Below are 19,392 nucleotides of genomic sequence, written 5' to 3' on the forward strand. Positions count from 1 at the left end.
TTAAAGCAGCTATTCTGTATGGGGTTTTTAACCTCAGCCCATTGTTTGAAGGCAGGGCTTCCCTTTTCCCTCGTGTGTACGCTGTACAGCAGGACCTTATTCAGACATGACCGAGCTGCGTGGAGCAGAGGATGCTGCTCTACTGAAAAGTTGACTAGCACTGATCTCTCAACGGAGGATAAGGAACAGGGTGTTTGAGAAGGATACTTGTGCACAGACAGCATAATAGGAACGCTGAAGAAAGGTAGTGGCTTTTTCGTGCTAACTTGCATACAGAGGCATCGTCTACACTCGAATTCTTTAGCTCTCCTGCCAGTGCAGCTGTCCCTGTGGAAGGAACCATGGTACAGCGACAGGCCATTTGTGACTATTACTCTTTAAACTGCGGTCTCCTGGAATGCCAGCATCCTGTCAGTGCTGCCACCAGCACGGCTCCACTGCTGGGAGCAACGCTGGGAAACTCTAAGACGTCCTACCCTGTCCTTGGCAGGTTGCAATCTATGCAGACAGGGCATCTGGGACATCAAAGGCCATTAAGGAAAAATGGGTCCATACAAAACAAGTGTTTGTGAGAGGCTCCGGAGTGACGAGACTGGAGATTGGCGTTGTCTAGCCATAAGACGGGGTATACAATGCAAGCCTCCTCATGCCATCCAGTATGCCTCCCCTGTGACCTGAAGGGGCCACCTCTAGGAGTGAGGGCACTTCCACCAAGATTGGCAACAGAGCGAGCCAGCTGGGATGTGGGTGCTTGCCCAGTGGCTCTGACCAGAGGCCACAAACTCATGTAGGCTGCTGCCACCCTGGGTTGGCACCAGTCATCCGTATGAGAAGCTCAGTGTCCCAATCTCCTGCGTCAGCCAGCCCCACCCCTCTTTTTATTTTTCCAGGCTCTGGCAGAGCTGGTTAGTCCAGTCACTCATTTCTGGAAAAAATTGTATATGGGGTTTGAAACTGAATCCCTGCTCCATGTCTATGGCCAATCCTGGCTCTCCAGCCAGGGGCGAAATGCTAGCTTGCTATGGGGGGAAAAACCAACAACACAGGCTACTTATCACACGCTAAACTCAATGGCGTCATCCCACCTAGAGTTGCATGGAGACGTAGAACGAGGGAGACAGCGATTCATGCATCTAACTCCTCAGAAAGTCTCCACTCCTTCCCGCCTCATTATACCATGCCACATTCTGCATATGGCTGCTGCAGACTTGCTGCTAAAGCCGCAAATGAAATATGTGAGAGACCCAGTGACACTAATCCGTTGGTGTGCTCTTCCAGCTCAGCAGACCAATCTGTCTGCAGAGTTTAGGATACACACAATATTGTTATTGTGCACAATAAGTCAGTTAGCAACTGCCCAGGATTTATGGCTATCTGAGGTTCTCATTCATGAATCTAACATTGGTCTGCTAAAACCACAAGCTGTTCTTTTGAGGCAGAGGCTTTTTATACAACTTTAAGTGGTAAAAATTAAATCCATATTTCTCACCGAACAGATCCTATCACCGAGTTCTTGGCATTCCTTTTGTTTGTACTCCTGGAACTAGATTCCATTTGCAAGACAAACTGAAAAACCTCGTTGCAGCTCATGTTTCCTCAGTTAGAGGAACCGCAGGCAAATACAGTAGGTAAGAGCAGGGGGAACTGCCATTTTCTCGGCTTAGTTTTTCATTATGCAGCGCTAGTCATACATTTAAAATTTCCTAATCCTCCGCCTGGATTATTAGCTGCATGCAGTTGCCATGTTATTATATGATCCTCTGGGTTCAAGCTAATCCCCTGCCCCCTCCTACACTGACAAAGAAGGTGATGAAATTCGTTTAGTACCTGAATAATAAGTAGGACCAGAAGTATGATGCACTGACAGGCATATCTAGTTCCAACCGCTGCTTGGTCAGAATCTAGTTCTTAGTGCAGCTATAGCCATTCCGTCCAGGAGAGAGTGCTTCTAGTGGTGACGCTGCATTGAACCTGTCACCCAATAGCTGGGGAACTAGTGTCACCCAATAGCTGCATAACTTTTGCTCCATTGCCTGAGGCACTCCAGGGCTAAGGCTTTGTCTACACTAGCCCTTTCGTCAACAAAACTTTTGTTGGTCAGGGATGTGGGAAAAAACCCCAAGCCCTGACATAAGTTTCAGCAACAAAAGTGCCAGTGTGGACATGGTTTAATTATGCGGGCAGGAGAGCTCTCTCCCACCGGCACAGAGCAGCTACACAGGAGATCTTACAGCTGCAGCGGTACAGGTATGCCGCTGTGAGGCCCGTAGTGTAGACATCGCCTAAGAGCCTGCAATATTTTCTCTCTTGCTCTTTCAAGCCCTTGCCACATGCAGAGGCTGTAATGTATTCTGAGAGCGTTGGAGTTGATTGATCTGCATGAGAACTGCAGGTGACATGACAGTCTTGGAGTTCCAGAAAGCCAGGGTGTGATTGCAAACATTTTCTTTCTGCGTGAGTCAAAGGAAAATTCATTCTCATGAGCCAGAATAAATCAAAGTGATGCAGAAAATCTCTTGGGGGCAGGTGCCTTCTAGGGAGAAACTAATGGGCAAGGTTCTGCCCTTGTGCAAAGGTGAGGCTCTCCCTGAAGTCCTTGGGAGTAGAGTGCAGGTCTGAGGGCAGAACTGGGCCTGCTCTTTGTAAGAAGGTAGTTGTGGGGAAGCTATGGCTGGGGAAGGGGTATTTGTACTCTAGGAATGCTAGCTCAAAGATCATGGGGCTCAAAGATGTGCAAAACTGAGTCTTCCCACCCACTGGAGTGTGCACGTGTGGATGGTATTAATGGGCAAAGCGGCATCTCCTTCCAATGCGGAGCGGTCTCTCCCTCTGCAGGCTGCCTGTAGTGCTAGGAACAGCTATTGGTCCCTTCTTAGGGCAGTGGGATTTAAGATTCAAAGAGCATCATAATTGACAGCTGATGCGTCACTGGCTTGCTCTCTGTGGCTTGGGGGTGGGGCATAGACTTAGCCGATGGCAGCACTCCGGAGCCTAGAAGTGCAAAGAGCATAACCCAGGCGTGGGCAAACTTTTTGGCCCGAGGGCCACATCTGGGCATGGAAATTGTAGGCGGGCCATGAACGTTCACGAAATTGGGGTTGGGGTGCAGGAGGGGGAGAGGGCTCCGGCTGGGTCCAGAAATGAGGAGTTCAGGGTGTGGGAGGGGGCTCCAGGCTGGGGCAGGGGGTTGGGGAGTGGCGAGGGGGGTGAGGGCTCTGGCTGGAGGTGCGGGCTCTGGGGTGGGGCTGGGGATGAGGGATTTGGGGTGTAGGAGGGTGATCCAGGCTGGGACTGAGGGGTTTGGAGAGTGGGAGGGGGATCAGGGCTAGGGCAGGAGTTTGGGGTGCAAGAGGGGCTTGGGTACAGGCTCCAGGCAGCGCTTACCTCAAGTAGCTCCCGGAAGCAGCGGGATGTCCCCCCTCTGGCTCCTACACGGAGGAACAGCCAGGCGGCTGTACACACTACCCCATCCGCAGGCACAGCCCCTGCAGCTCCCATTGGCTGCAGTTCTTGGCCAATGGGAGCTGTGGGGGTGGTGCTTGGGGTGGGGGCAGTGCGCGGAGCCCCCTGGCTGCCCCTAAATGTAGGGGCTGGAGGGGGGATATGCTGCTGCTTCCGGGAGCTGCGCAGAGCTGTGGCGCGCACACATGTGGAGCGGCCCCTGACCCCGCTCCCCAGCAGGAGCTCGAGGGCCAGATGTGGCCGGCGGCCTGTAGTTTGCTCACTCCTGGCATAACCCCTCTCCTTTTCTCCTGCCTCCAGTAGATCCTGGAGTCTCTGAACATTACCAAATATGTATAGACACATCAAGTCATCTACATTTTTTGAGATGCCAAAGTACTTTAGACTGATACAGAATTACTAAAATGCAGCCACCTTTTTGGGATGAAGAGTGGCCTAGGAACACAAGTGCAAACTCCTCTTATGAGTAGCATCGTAGGATCTGCCACATACTAACGGAGCAGACCTCCAACAACTCCCATTCAGCTGTGTGGCTCTCCAGTTATCTGCTCTGAATTTATGTGCCAGGTAGTCTAGAGATTTCAAACTTGATACGTAGACCCCTGTGGCTATCGTAGTTCTAAGCAAGTTTGTTTCAACATCTAGAAAGAAGCCATAACACCAGTATTGGAGGTTTAACATAAAGCCTCTTATTTGTAAAGGCAGCAATTTACTGACACCGCTTCCATCGTGCATTATTAATGTCCAAACAAAAAGTGAAACCTCCAAACTGGCATATTCCTCCTCCTGTTTCCTTCTGATAACTCTAGGCTTCTCAGGATAGGCGGTTAAGTCTTTAACAACTGAAACCCCAAAGATACAGGCACACACTTACAAATCCTCAGAATATACACTGAATAGATTCCTGAGGTTGGTTTGGGGTTTTTTTTGTTTTTTTTTTTTTTTTTTTGCTTGGAATTACAGCACCAGAAATCCCAATCTGGTTTATCACTGCCAGTTTGCTAATACTAGCTCCGTTTCCATGTTTTTAGCAAGTGTCTTGAATAATTCTTGCATTTTAATGCCAGGTTTCCTGCCTGAAGTATTAACCTGCCCTTACAGTCTAAACCAGCTCTCATGGATTGACTGGGCAAGCCTGCAAATAGCCGCCGAGTGGCAGGACTCTGAGCTGGACAGAAACAGCTCAGACCGGTGTGGTGGGGTTTTTTAGTAATACTCTGTCTCAGAATTTCAGTAAAACTCCAGTAAAATTGTCATGGATAGTCTCAAAGCTTCTTAGTTTAATTTTAGCTTGGCAACTAGAACACCTCTGGGGAGGAGAGTGTTTGTTTTGCTGTTGCACAGATGCTTCCAAAAATCTCATTTTATGGCTCCAAGAGACTCCTTCCTGAGTTGTTATGCTTGGAGCTAGGTTGGATTTCCCTGCCAGCTTTGCATTGTTTACAGCTTGCAGCCCTGTAGCTCAAACCAAACCTGAAAAGAAAAAAAAAAAAAACCCAAGACACTGGGATTCCTTGATTGGTCTTTGCAGCCTGTTCAGCTTCCTCATTTTAGTTACACTGCTGGTTCTGTGGTGGCTGGAGTTCACACTTGAAGTGTGTGAAACTTCTCTTGTGTGGAGCATTCAGGGCACTTGCACCTGTACAAGACTATGCAGCTGCATGACAGGCGCTGTTATTGTGCTGCCAAAAGCTGCTTTTGGGTGTTTCCCTTTTACCTCTCCAAAAGAGGAGGGTGACAAATTGTTCCCCTTAACCACCAAGGTCAGGACAAGAAGAAATGGGCTTAAATTGCAGCCAGGGAGAGTTAGGTCGGACGTTAGGAAAAACTTTCTATCAGGGTAGTTAAACTCCGGAACAAATTCCCTAGGGAGGTTATGGAATCTGTCATTGGAGATGTTTAAGGACAAGTTAGACAAACATCTGTCAGGGATGGTCTTTTTCAGCATTTCTCAATGACTGCCCCATGGACCAGCGCCGGTCCCTGCGATCTCCCTGATCCAGTTTAGGAAGGCGGCAAGCTGGTCCCTGGTGTCAAAAAAAGGTTGAGAAACACTAGTCTAGATAATACTTAAAGCTGCCTCAGAGCAGGGGACTGGATTAGATGACCTAGCAAGTTCTATGAAGAGAAGCCAAAATCCTCAGGTAATGCCTCAGAGGCAGAAGGGGACAGGCACACTGCAATAGTGTTTGTTATTTCAGCAGTTCTCAGATTGATAGCATGGCCCGTACTAACAATCTTGTTGACACCTCCCTTCCCATTTACAAGCTGGAAATACCCCTGCGGCAACTCCAGCCATTGCTGACATGGGACAGGAGTTAAATTTAATTAAATTGCTGACAAAGGACAGGAATTAAAAGGTACAGTGACTAGAGTGAAATCCCTGCAAGCTGCATGGACACTTTTCAAAGACACCATAATAGAGGCCCAACTTAAATGTATACCCCAAATTAAAAAACACAGTAAAAACTAAAAAAGAGCCACCGTGGCTTAACAGCCATGTAAAAGAAGCAGAGAAGGATAAAAAGGCATCAAAAGGAAGTCAAATCCTAGTGAGGTAAATAGAAAGGAGCATAAATACCGCCAAATTAAGTGTAAACATGTAATAAGAAAAGCCAAAAAGGAGTTTGAAGAACAGCTAGCCAAAAACTCAAAAGGTAGTAACAAAATGTTTTTTAAGTATATCAGAAGCAGGAAGCCTGCTAAACAACCAGTGGGTTGCTAAACAACCCTGGATGATCGAGATACAAAAGGAGCACTTAAAGACGATAAAGGCATTGCGGAGAAACTCAATGAATTCTTTGCTTCAGTCTTCACGGCTGAGGATGTTAGGGAGATTCCCAAACCAGAGCTGTCCTTTGTAGGTGACAAATCTGAGGAACTGTCACAGATTGAAGTGTCACTAGAGGAGGTTTTGGAATTAACTGATAAACTTAACAGTAACAAGTCACCGGGACCAGATGGCATTCACCCAAGAGTTCTGAAAGAACTCAAATGTGAAATTGCGGAACCACTAACTATGGTTTGTAACCTGTCCTTTAAATCAGCTTCTGAACCCAATGACTGGAAGATAGCTAATGTAACGCCAATATTTAAAAAGGGCTCTAGAGGTGATCCCGGCAATTACAGATCGGTAAGTCTAACATCAGTACCGGGCAAATTAGTTGAAACAATAGTAAAGAATAAAATTGTCAGACACGTAGAAAAACTTAAATTGCTGGGCAAAAGTCAACATGGTTTCTGTAACGGGAAATCATGTCTTACTAATCTATTACAGTTCTTTGAAGAGGTCAACAAACATGTGGACAAGGGGGATCCAGTGGACCTAGTGTACTTAATTTACATAAGAGCCTTTGGTGAGGGGACCTTGTCAAGGCTTTCTCGAAATCTAAGTTGTCATAGGATGAGGGAAGATCCTTTCATGGATTGAGAACTGGTTAAAAGACAGGGAACAAAGGGTAGGAATAAATGGTAAATTTTCAGAATGGAGAGGGGTAACTAGTGGTGTTCCCCAAGGGTCAGTCCTAGGACCAATCCTATTCATAAATGATCTGGAGAAAGGGGTAAACAGTGAGGTGGCAAAGTTTGCAGATGATACTAAACTGCTCAAGATAGTTAAGACCAAAGCAGACTGTGAAGAACTTCAAAAAGATCTGACAAAACTAAGTGATTGGGCAACAAAATGGCAAATGAAATTTAATGTGGATGAATGTAAAGTAATGCACATTGGAAAAAATAACCCCAACTATACATACAATATGATGGGGGCTAATTTAGCTACAACTAATCAGGAAAGAGATCTTGGAGTCATCGTGGATAGTTCTCTGAAGACATCCACACAGTGTGCAGCGGCAGTCAAAAAAGCAAACAGGATGTTAGGAATCATTAAAAAAGGGATAGAGAATAAGATGGCGAATATCTTATTGCCCTTATATAAATCCATGGTACGCCCACATCTTGAATACTTCATACAGATGTGGTCTCCTCATCTCAAAAAAGATATACTGGCATTAGAAAAGGTTCAGAGAAGGGCAACTAAAATGATAAGGGGTTTGGAACGGGTCCAATATGAGGAGAGATTAAAGAGGCTAGGACTTTTCAGCTTGGAAAAGAGGAGACTAAGGGGAGATATGATAGAGGTATATAAGATCATGAGTGGAGAAAATGAATAAGGTAAAGTTATTTATTCCCATAATATAAGAACTAGGGGCCACCAAATTAAATTAATGAGCAGCAGGTTTAAAACAAACAAAAGGAAGTATTTCTTCACACAGCACACAATCAACCTCTGGAACTCCTTGCCTGAGGAGGTTGTGAAGGCTAGGACTATAACAGGGTTTAAAAGAGAACTGGATAAATTCATGGAGGTTAAGTCCATTAATGGCTATTAGTCAGGATGGGTAAGGAATGGTGTCCCTAGCCTCTGTTTGTCAGAGGGTGGAGATGGATGGCAGAAGAGAGATCACTTGATCATTACCTGTTAGGTTCACTCCCTCTGGGTCACCTGGCATTGGCCACTGTCGGTAGACAGGATGCGGGACTGGATGGACCTTTGGTTTGACCCAGTATGGCCGTTCTTATGCAGTTCTTATGCGGGGGGAGGGATAGCTCAGTGGTTTGAGCATTGGCCCGCTAAACCCAGGGTTGTGAGTTCAATCCTTGAGGGGGCCATTTAGGGATCTGGGGCAAAAAATTGGTCCTGCTAGTGAAGGCAGGGGACTGGACTGGACTCAATAACCTTTCAAGGTCCCTTCCAGTTCTATGAGATAGGTATATCTCCATATATTTAAAAAAAAAAAAAAAGGCTTAACTAATACATCATAGGGCTGGAAAGCAGCATTAGCATCATGTGACATCCATCTCTCTCGGGCCATCAGTACATGCTTTGCAGGCCATGCTGAGAACCACTGCTTGTCTTCTGCAGGGAGGATAACCCAGACTTGTGTGTTTGTAGTGGTAGCGCATGAAGGCCCAACCAAGACCTGGGGTCCCATCACGCTGGGTGCTGTACAGACAGAGGAGGAGACAGGGCCCTGAGAATGAGTCCATTGAGAATTACTGGTGTCAGACTCTCTTTCTGCGGCACCTCCTTGAACGTGGAAAAAGTGACACAGTACTGGAGCAGATGGGCACCTTGGCCACTGTAGTTCTCGATCCGCATTCAAATTTACAGCGGCAAGATGTGCAGGCAGAGAAAGCAGGTCTGTAATGGGAGGTGAGGCAAGTGCTTCAGGAGGGACCAGACACTGATCACCACCTCACCGACCTGTGTGTTCAGTTTTTCTACACTGCTCCACTATAAACTAACCCAAAAGCCCACAGCTGCCTCTGTGTGGAAACCGCTGCCTGAGACCTGCGCCTTGTGTGGCGAGGTCAGGGGAGACCAGTGTGGTTTCCCAGATTAGAACAGGAAACCACGAGTTTCCCTGAGTGAGAGCAAAAATGCACAGTTCTAAGAACCAAGCCCCCAAATCATGCCCAGAACATAAGACTCCTGTTAAGGCTGCAGCTCAGCTTTTAGAAGGGTTATGCTGACTTTTTGGTCCCTAGCTCTGTATCCATCATAGGGTAGTAGCTGCAGACATGGGGGGAAGGGGGGGGTCTTTTGGGAACCAAGAGCTCTTAGAGAAATAGAAGAGTCTCCCTTCTCCCAGGAGAGTCCAGGACAGAGACCATGTTGCTGTGTCAAAGTACTGCAGAGTCTTCTCCCCTCCACCCCCAAAATCTGGAAAGGCTGTTCCATTTTGTTCTACTCTTAAGCCAGACCCCTAATAAAATATTCAGATTGAAAGACTAGAACCGATCTAACATTAACTTGCATTTGTCTTACTGTATTGTGCTGTACAAAAGAGGTAGGAAGAAATGTGCATGGCACTTTAGGGACTGGCCTGAATCTTCAGAGGGGACTAGCAGTTTTGGGGTACTTCCATTTTGGGGTGTCCAGCTTGAGACACTCGTAGGAACCCAAAGTGCTGAATTCCCACCCTTTAGAGATCAGGCCTTTTAAGATGTCTCAAGTTGGGGTTCCCATAATAAATGGTCACTTCTGAAAACAAAGGCCTCGGATCCCAGATCCTAAGTCAAGAAGACTCTGTAATGAGGGATGGGAACAAACATTAGGAGGACATGGGTAACTGGCACTATGCTGTTAGTTAGGTTAACTACATATGTCATTTGGACGGGGGATTCTGACAATTGGACTCCTTTTCTCCTCCTGTCTCCCTTCACTTCTTATAGTAGGCTTTATCCTCCATCTCCCATCTAATCTCTCCTCCAGCTGCACTGACATGCCTTCCCTGATGCCTTTTGTCCCTTTGTCCCCAGCCCCCGTGGACAGCGCACCTCGGCCTGGTGTGTTGTTTGCCATCTGCTCTGTCTCATGGATATATTGATGAGCACTATCAAAATCAATATCCCACTAGATGAAGCTAAGGTGCAGCACTAGAAAAGGACAATTAGTCACCCAGACTAACAGGCGGGGGGAGCAGAAGTGACATCGTGGAATCAGAGCCCAACAGCACAGAGCAGGCTGACTTGATGCAGGGTGTTTCTCTGCAGCGTGTGCTTCTCTATTGCAGCTAGAAGAACAGTCACCCAGTTCCCTGTCCAGTAGGTCTGACCCTGGTACCCATCTGCTGGCCTTGTGAGTCACTCAGGCTAGCATGCTGAAGATCTCTGCAGCCTCAAATGGTGTAAAGAATCAGTAACACCTCACAGGGACATGCAAGGTCCTATCAGATGCAGAGTGACAGGATTTAATGCAGTTTAAAGGGTTCTGTCACATATGATTAGGCTAATCTGTTACACTTTTAAGGGACCTGGCCAATACAGTGACTGTTTTTTTTAGGCTATTAAATGTTAATTGCAGCTATATTTAGCTTAGATCCCTCAGTCCAGATTTAGTTTTCCTTTAGTCGTTGCAGCTACAGCTCCTGAGGCTCCCACATGGCACCATGATTGCTGGCAGTAGAGTTGCTGGAATCCTGGCAGAATGGCCTTTGCATTTTCAAAGCCTGTGTGGATGGGGGTATCCTACATGAAACCCTAGAGTCCATTAAGATTATCAACAGGCCCTGAAGGGAATCCCAGCTAGCTCTCCATGCCCAGGGGGATGGTAGCCCAATGGGGCAGCAGATTCTAGTTACCATACAGATAGGCTTGGAAGGATTAGAGTTTTATTGGTAAATGTTGATAAACGTCACTTTTGTCTGTGTGTGTCCAGTGAAATAATTTCCATCAATAATAACTGACATTTACAGGCACATTCTGTATGTCTAGGCAAAGTAAGAAATGCTGCCTGAGAACTTAGAGGCAAAAATCCAGTGATTTAGACTTTTGAATTAGGCTTGTTACAGGAGTAGTGAAGGAACAGTAAGAACAGGTTTGATCTGTTGATTTAAGGATATTTACTTTGTCTATTTTGACATGTGATATTGACAGTTTGTGTGTTAACAGATTGTAAAGCTTTAACTCTGAGACTCAGCCTCTACTTTTGTTAAATAATTGTCTGACTCCTCCAGAATTTCTCATAGACTCCTAGATGTTAAGACCAGAAGGGACCATTATGATCATCTAGTCTGACCTCCTGCACATGGCAGGCCACAGAACCCTGCCCACCCAATCCTGTAGTAGGCCCATAACTTTTGGCCGAGTTACTGCAGTCCTTGAATCCAGATTTAAAGACTTCAAGTTACAGAGAATCCATCAATTACTCTAGTTCAAACCAGCAAGCGACTTGGGCCCCATGCTGCAGAGGAAGGTGGAAAACCCCCCAGGGTCTCTGTTTATCTGACCTGGAAGAAAATTCCTTCCCAGCCCCAACTATGGCAGTCAGTTAGCCCCTGAGCATGTGGGCGAAACCCACCAGACACACACCTGGGCAAGAATTCTCTGTATTACTCAGAGCCTGTAACTGTGAAAATTTAAAATTGATACTCTCAAAAATTGCTTAAGAATAAACAGACATTTATCTATCTATCAAAATTATAAAAAAAAAATTAAAAAATAAAATCAAGTTCTGCTAAGCCTTCACATAGACAAGTCTGCATGAGAGATTGTAGCATTGGTGCCTGGAGATGTACATGCGCCACACCCACACTTAATAACCTACAGGCTGCCTTGTTGTTTCCCTGGGCCTGTGTCTCATTTCACTAGAGCCACAGCAGCAACTCTTCCTACTTTATTCTGTGGCCCTCCCTTGCCAGGATGCATTAGTTGCTAGAGTGAGTTGAATACCCACGTTGAACGTGTAGGCTACTATCTTTTTCCAGCGTCCTGCTCTATAGTGGCAGGTACTTTCCTGAATATCTGTTGTGCCACAGACATGTTTTGTTTGTCAGGGAACAGAAATAATAGCCCCAGCTCCCGTGGGCTTCCATACGCTATACTCGAGAGAAACCCCGCTGTCGCAGGCGCTTACCTTTCTGCAAGGAGCTTGCTGCCTCAGTCGCGAGCTGTAGCTGATCTCCGTCTTGCCACAGCATTGTGTTCCCTTGTGATGGAATAACATGGCTCTCCAGCCAGACTAGAGATTCCTCCCCCTTCCAGAGCAAGCAAGAGTCCCAAACAACCAAAATCCATTCTGCAGCCCCCTGAGGCAGGAGTGTGCAATAATCCTTCAACCCTTTGCGTGCTTAGCTTTCCCCCTCGATGCAGGGCTCAGGTCAGAGTCAGCTTCTTCACCCTTCCACAACTAACAGCTTGATAGTCCTTTTCCCACCGGGGTCTCTCTAGGGGAGGCAGACTGAGCTGATGGTGTGACTTCCTCCCTCCATTGGTCCAGCCTGGGGCCTCTAAACAAAGACAGGGGCTAACACCAGGCTTCAGACCCTCACCATTACTGTGGTCCCCAGGCCTCTTCCTTCACTCCACTGTTATATCTTGCCCCTGTGGGACTTGTACAGTTTGTCCTCCTTTACATCCCCTCCTCCCACTGTCTAGAGAGAACACCCCTCTCCTATGCTCTCAGCAACTCCAGCTCCCTGCCAGTCTTTTTTGACTGAGCCACAGGCCACTTTATATAGCGTTACCCACTCTTACCCAGCATGCCTTGAAGCAGCCTACTATACCCAGGGTCCTTCTTGGGACTACATCTCCCAGAATTCCCATAAAGGCCAAGCGCCAGGAATAGTGGCAGCTGCTCTTAAAGGGGCCAACGTGTTCTATTACACTCCTGCTGAAGACTTCCTTGTTGTTTAGCTGGTAGCCCATTACGCACATGGATTGACTGGAGTGTATTTCAGATACAAGCTTCCTAAGTAGTTTTATGGTGACATTTTCATTTCTAAGCTGATTGCAGAAAAAGTTTTAGAAACCTGGAAGGTATCTCTGAAACCATTTGGAACTGCCTGGACCATATCTCAGACTAAACCTAGAGCAGCTTATGCAACTGCTGCTTTTGAGAGGTAGTTAAGATACCATCATATTGTCATAAGGCAAAGGGAACAGGCTTTTAATTAAACTTGCATCTGCAGAGTACACCCAGCCTTATATAGCTGCCAAAGAGAACAAACTATTCCCAGCTCATAAATCATGATGGGGGAGGGGAAGGAAATAGACTGCTTTTGTATACGACATCAGGAATCCACGATAAAATACAACCTTCTGTCTACCCTTTGGGGACATTTAATTATGGTATGACACTGAGGTACAAGTGAAAAGCTGCCCCCGCAGTTTTCACGTCCACTGGTCACCTCACTGACTGTTTTCCTTTGTCCCTTAGGAGCACTTACACATTTCTATCCTAAAAAAACCCAACAAAAACCCCGCAACCTTTTGGTGGAGAATAGTAACTGACATTCTTTTTAAACACTTAGGCTTGTAATTTTCAAATCATTGAGCCTAATTCTGCCCTTAGATACACCGCTTTACTTCTGAACTTTTGCCGCTGTAACAGAAAAGAACTTGGACCCTTTGCTGTAGCCCCATTCTGTGGCCTAATTTTTCAAAAGTGACTAGTGATTTTTGGATGCCTTAATTTTTAGATCATGTTCAAAGAGGATGCTAAGTATGACTGATAACAGATGGATGGAGGCATCAGTAAATGAAATGTGTAATCTCTAAACAAGTGACCTTTTAATGCCTTCCTTGGATTGCCAAAAACTGGTTGGCTTCTCAAATGTGGGGGATGGAAATAGACATGTTAACATAGTTTTGCATGGGAGTCATGCTAGACTGGGGTTAGTTTAGAGCAGTGGTTCTTAACCTGGGGTGCTTGCACCCCCTGGGGGTACGAGATGCCTTTTCTGGGGGGGTGAGACATGCCAGATTTTTTTAGAAGGTAAATCATCGAAAACACAAATTAAGCACAGGCACGTAAGTACAACTACTTTGTTTCATCAAACCTATGTATTTATTAACATTATACATTTTTAACGATTACTGTAATATACAAACAAAATATATCTAGGTTTAAGGAGTGCAAGAATATATTTTGATTTTTGATAAGGGGTGCGAGAACATATTTTGAGAACCAAAGGGGTGCAGACTGCAGTAAAGGTTCAGAACCACTGGTTTAGAGGCTAATAAAAGGAGCAGTTAAACAGATAAAAGTTAAATTGAACTGTTAATACCAAACTGAGTAAGAGAGAGCTCTTTAACTGGCAGTGCTACAAGGCAGGTGCCTTTTTATTCTAAAGCAAAGTGGTTTTAACAGTACAATCATTTTATTACACCATGTACTAGCACTTGGATTCATTCAGTAAAATGCTGGATAAGATCTCTACAAGGACTTTTAGCTGGTTTGAAATAAAGTGGCTTTTTCAACAAATTATATTACTGGGTAGTAGAGACGTGTAGAGATGAAATATAATGGCCTTCAAATTACATTACTGTGTAGAACTGTGTATCAGCCTTGCCTTAGATCTTTTTTTCTATCTGGATGTCTGAAAAAGTGTAATTGAGATGGCAACCAGAGAGGGAGCAAGCACATTCGATTAACTCATTAATGAGAAGGTACCTTAATCCAAGTGACAATTGTACTGGGAGACTGTCCAGGTTAACCAGGACTGACTGGTTGTTTAGCGAATGCCTCAGCTGTATTTCTGTAAAGCGGTGTGGCCCTTGCTTGTAGACCAGATCTGAGCTTACTAGCTGGTTTCTTCTGTAAGAATTATTGCCCAAGGCGTGTTACCACCACAGCAACTTGACACGATCCAGAGATGGGAACAAAATAGAATGGTCCATGAAAACACGCAGACTTAAACCTGCCTCTTTGGTGAGGCTTATAGAAATGAAGGGGGAATTTTTTTCATTGTGTTTTTTTTTTTCCTGCACTCAACATGAAATTCTTGCTTCTCTAAGCCAGCTACTAGTCTTAGTGCAAACTACTGCCTAGACACCCCCTCCCTGGCTGTCTGTTAAAGTCACATTGGCTCTTCTCCCTACACATGGGAAGTGCTAGTCCTGATGCTGTGGGGATGGGGACCTTTATAGATTAGTTACTGTTGTTATCTGTATGTCCGTGGTACCTTCGAGCCCCAGTTGTGGCCCACGACCCCGCTGTGCTAGGTGCTGTGCAAAGCCAGTCCCTGTCCCAGAGGTTGTGCTGGTTTCTGTTTAGGCTCCTATACCTCACCTGGCATCTGAGTCCCTTATACTTTACAGGGCCCTGTTAGTTCTGGGGGGTTCTCTGGGGCCACAAAGCCGACTGGTGGTTAACCAAATATGTGACTCGCCAACAAAGGCTTTGTTCCACACTTACATTCTTCACTTGGGGTTTGCTCTGTACTAAATGAGGCCTGAAGGGAAATGGAATCCATGCTGCTTAACATAATCATCTGACAAGCTACTTCATGTTTTGACCAAATAACTCTGTGATAAATCTACACAATAAAAATTCTTAATGGATCCCTGGAGGAGGGGAATGCTTTGGCAGGGGAGCAGCGAGTCTTAAAAGGCTTTAAATTAGTTTTCTTCCTCTTCTGCTATGATTATTAGACTCTCTAAATAGCCTTTCCTTAGGCCAGATGGGCTCTTTGGACTAATTGGCAACTGCTTGGCTGTTTTCAGAACACCTGAGTCACTTCCCCTCCCCCCTTTTCTCATTCCATCACCGTTGGTGACTAACTACCAGCCGCGCTGTGGGAGTCGTAGAGAATGTGGACTGACCCACATTGCAAACTGTGCCATAATCCTAGGGGATCTCTGTATCGTTGCCCAGTCTGCAGGGCTGGGTAGAAAATGCATCCAGGGGATCTGTCGCTGGGCTTCCAGAGCTGCCAGCCAAGCCAGCTCTGGCTTTGTTGTATTGTAGCTCTTGGCTTCAGGAGAAGCCTTCTAAAAATAAATGTGTCTTTCTTTTTTGTCATGGGGTGAGAGAGCGGTGAGATGTGTAGGGCTAAATTGTACTCTGTGTGCTCGCTGGAAGAAGCTCTGTAGTGGAGGAGGGGGTGTTGGGTAGCTGGGGACTTCTGCTCTGAGGTTGGGAAGACCTCACCACAGCTAAGGGGCACTGGGCATGCCCTTCACTTCATGTTGCTGCCTCCGCCGGGCAGCACCAGTCTCGGGCTAGTCCTAGCAGCCCAGGTTGTGAGGCGCCACAGTCTTGTGGCAGGGAAGCACCCTGTAAAGTTAAGTATTGGTGGGTAACTGGACGTGCTGCCAACACAGGCCATTAGCATCTTCAGCTTTGTCTCCCTGTAAGAAATGATAGTAGGAACTCTGGGCCAGATTTTTCAAGGTATTTAGGTGCCTAAAGATTCAGACAGGCAGTTTTGAAAATCCAACTAGGTGCTTACCTCCCACTAATGTCAATGGGAGTTGCTTGGTGCTTTTACCAGTCTGGCCCTCTGTGCTTATTGTGCTGAGGAGGTGGCACCTAGCAGCAGTCCGGGGCAAAGGGAGCCAACTATTTGCTAAAGGAAGGGCATTGTAATGCGGGCATTCCAGGGCCGAACTCCATCTGGGAGTGCTGGGAACCAGTGGCCTGATCCGGTGTGTTGCACCATCAATATCGAAAGATGTGCACACCCATAGGCATTTCCATCCTTTGCAATGCTTGGGGCCACGGCTAAGTTTGACTTTCCGGGCCTTCTAAGGTTGTGGTAAATGTTCTCTCCAGTGGAAATGCTCTTATGTAACGGATACAGATTGACAGTGTTAAAAGCAGCTGAAGATAGTTCTCTTGCCTGGGAATAAATGAAATGGTTCCGTGTCAAGGTGCACCAGCCCTGATCTGACTGAGACCAGGTAGGTGTTGGGTTTGATTGCGAAGGCTGCTGGCTTAGGAATTGAACAGTTCAGCTGTACCCAGGGTTGGAGTTAGCAAAGGGCACTCTGCCATGAAATCAGAGAATGAAGCCTAATAGCACAGAGCCAACGGGGCATGAAACGCAGTGTGAACATTGTCATGTGTCGAGTGCCTCAGCACCTCTGGTGGCTCTTGCTGATTGTATCTGTCAGTTGAATGCTGGGTTATGACTGTAGATGGAGTCAGGCTCTTCAGTGCTAACCTGCTCTCCTCTGAGTTATCTCCACCAACCCTCTGCTTGGAGGCAGAGCGACAGATGCCTTCGCCTGGCTTCAGACCTCCCCCGGTGGCCTAGTTAGTCTTCATTGCATTCTGCATCGCAGGTTGAGTAATGTGTTTTGCTCGCAGTTGGAGCGCTGGGTGTGGACGCTTGGCAGTTTGCAGGCTGAAGCTCTGTCGCTTGGGGAACTTGATCGACCTTGTGTTCTTGTTTCTGACCGTTGCTTTTTCTGTCTAACTATTTTCGTGCCTAAACGTCGCTACACTGCTCAGCTCCTGGGAGCTCAGCTCGATGCGTCTGGCAGCTAGCCAAGCCACTGGCTCCCCTGGCTCCTCCCTCCTCTAGGGCTCCTGCCTTCAGATTGCATTTATTGAAATCAACTGTTTCCTTAGAGAAAAGAGCTTGAGAGTGGAAGAGGAGGGCACTGACCTTCTTACCACGTCACCCCACACGGAGACTGAGCCCAGACTGCCCTGTAGGGGGAAACTCCTCGAGTTAGCTGGGCCGTGTCGTATCTCACTCCCTTGTGCCGACTTCCTTGCCTCGCCACCTCCCCTTCCATACGAGGAAGATACGTGCGACTTCCGCTGTTCTGGGAGTGGGAAGCCCCCTGGGGCTTATATCTTTTCCTCCCGGGAGCTAATTAATGTCAGATTAATTGTGTTAAACCACTCTAGCCAAACACAGCTCTTTCCAGAATGTAACGCAGGCTGGTTATCCGTCCCGCCCAACCAGCACTGCGGATGGCTTCGGTACTTTGCTCCTCCACTTCTGTGGCTAGCAGCAGACGCTCTGCTGTAACGTCAGAGGGGACAGCCCACTGGGGGTGAGGAGAAGGCACAGAGCACTTCTCCCCACTTGTAGGTGCACGTAACAAATACTGCTCTGAGGGAAAGGGACGTGGGGAGGCGGTAGCTGAATGGAACTTAATATGGGAGGTAGAAGGGGCTGAACAAAAGCCTAGAAAACATGGGATGAGCGTATCTCAGAGTGCAGATACTTCTCAGAACGTCTGAAGTCTGCAAATGGGGATGGGGGAGTCAGGAATGCAGACCTGCAGGCTTTAGCAGTTTGTAAACACGGGCCTGAATCGGATTTTGCTTACACCAGCATGAGACCCGAATCAAGGCCGTGTGGCATTGCCCTCTGTTAGGATGGGCGAGTGTTTCTATTTGTATACGTTTTGCCCTTCCAGCCCTTTGGCAGTGTATCATGTATGCCGAGAAAGAGGTGCTTCTCTCTCTTGCAGAGGGTCTCTCCTGTCTGTGTGCTGCTGGCTAGGGGTTCTTGTTCCCTACGCACAGCGTGCTGGCAGAGCAGTGACAGACATGCTGCTGGAGTCCCTGGGCCGATAGCATTGGTTTCTGGAAATTGTTCTATCGTGCGCTCTCAGGATTCCTGAGTCCACATGGGAACACGGCCCCACCAGGCCTAAAAACTGGCAAGCTCCATGCCGTCATATTTCACGTCTTGCCTCCTCTGCGCTCTACTGTCATTGCAATGGGAATTCTGGTGGGGGTGGTTGGGGAGGGTGATGTCTGCGATAAACTGGTCCTAGGATGAGATCATAGTAGAACTTACAGCTCAGGAACAGGCGCCTGTGAAAGAAGGACTTAAGCTCCTTATGCGGTATTGCCCCAAAACGTCTTTCATACTCCGCTCTCTGGTGAAAGCATCAAGGGTCACATCATCTTCAGAGACAGGATTCTCTTCCCACAAGCATAGCAAAGCAGAGAGAAGCCACAGACCTGCCGACTGCTAATGCAGAAATTCACCCCGACTACAGATGAAAACCGTGAGATGTCCATGCCTGCACTACTTCATCTAGCACCCAACCCGCACAAGGCCCTTCAGAGCAAATAAAAAGCCATGCCATGTCCTTGCCCTGAAGAGCTTAAAAAAGAAGTGGGTTTGTTCTTAGGGTGGTAGGAGCATCACCAGCATGAGATGAGCCTTGCAAACAAGCCAGACTCTGCTTTTCCTTTGGGTAAATAGCTTTGCTCCTAGTGGATCTGGGATTGGACCTTCTCCAACACACCAAATTCACATGCTGCAAGAAGGAGGTTGCAGCGGTGTGGAGGGGGTGCTGGCAGCCTGGGCCCTCAGCCTGTGAAGGAGGGACACCGCAGCCAGAGTCGGGCCCTTTTACCTTAGGGCTTCAGCTCTATTTCTTCACACTAAAGCCATTCCACACACAAGCCCAGTCATTCCCCCTGCCCAGGGTCTTCATTTCCCACTGTACCAGCCACTTGTCTGAGAGATGCCACCTGTTCCTTCTCTCTCTCCACATCAGCTGAGCTCTTTCAGCCTTGAATAGGAATCAGGGCTCACTAGGCAATCCCCTGAACCCTTCCCAGCTGGATCTGAGGAGCACCTCTAACAGGAGTCTGAAAGGGACTCTGCATAACCACAGGGCTGGCTGGCCCCAGGTCCCCTGACCGCCCGGTTACATAGGGACCTC

The 19,392-nt window shown here is 47.2% G+C and overlaps 1 protein-coding gene across 1 annotated transcript in view; it reads left to right on the plus strand.

Moving 5' to 3' along the window:
- LOC112114423 (carboxyl-terminal PDZ ligand of neuronal nitric oxide synthase protein-like) overlaps window positions 1-19,392 on the plus strand; it is a 58,950-nt gene that overhangs the window by 9,715 nt on the left and 29,843 nt on the right. The gene's annotated exons all lie outside the window — the stretch shown is intronic.

The sequence above is a fragment of the Terrapene carolina genome, unplaced genomic scaffold (assembly GCF_002925995.2).
Source record: "Terrapene carolina triunguis isolate 2854851 unplaced genomic scaffold, T_m_triunguis-2.0 Scaffold238, whole genome shotgun sequence".
Classification (NCBI taxonomy): domain Eukaryota; kingdom Metazoa; phylum Chordata; order Testudines; family Emydidae; genus Terrapene; species Terrapene triunguis.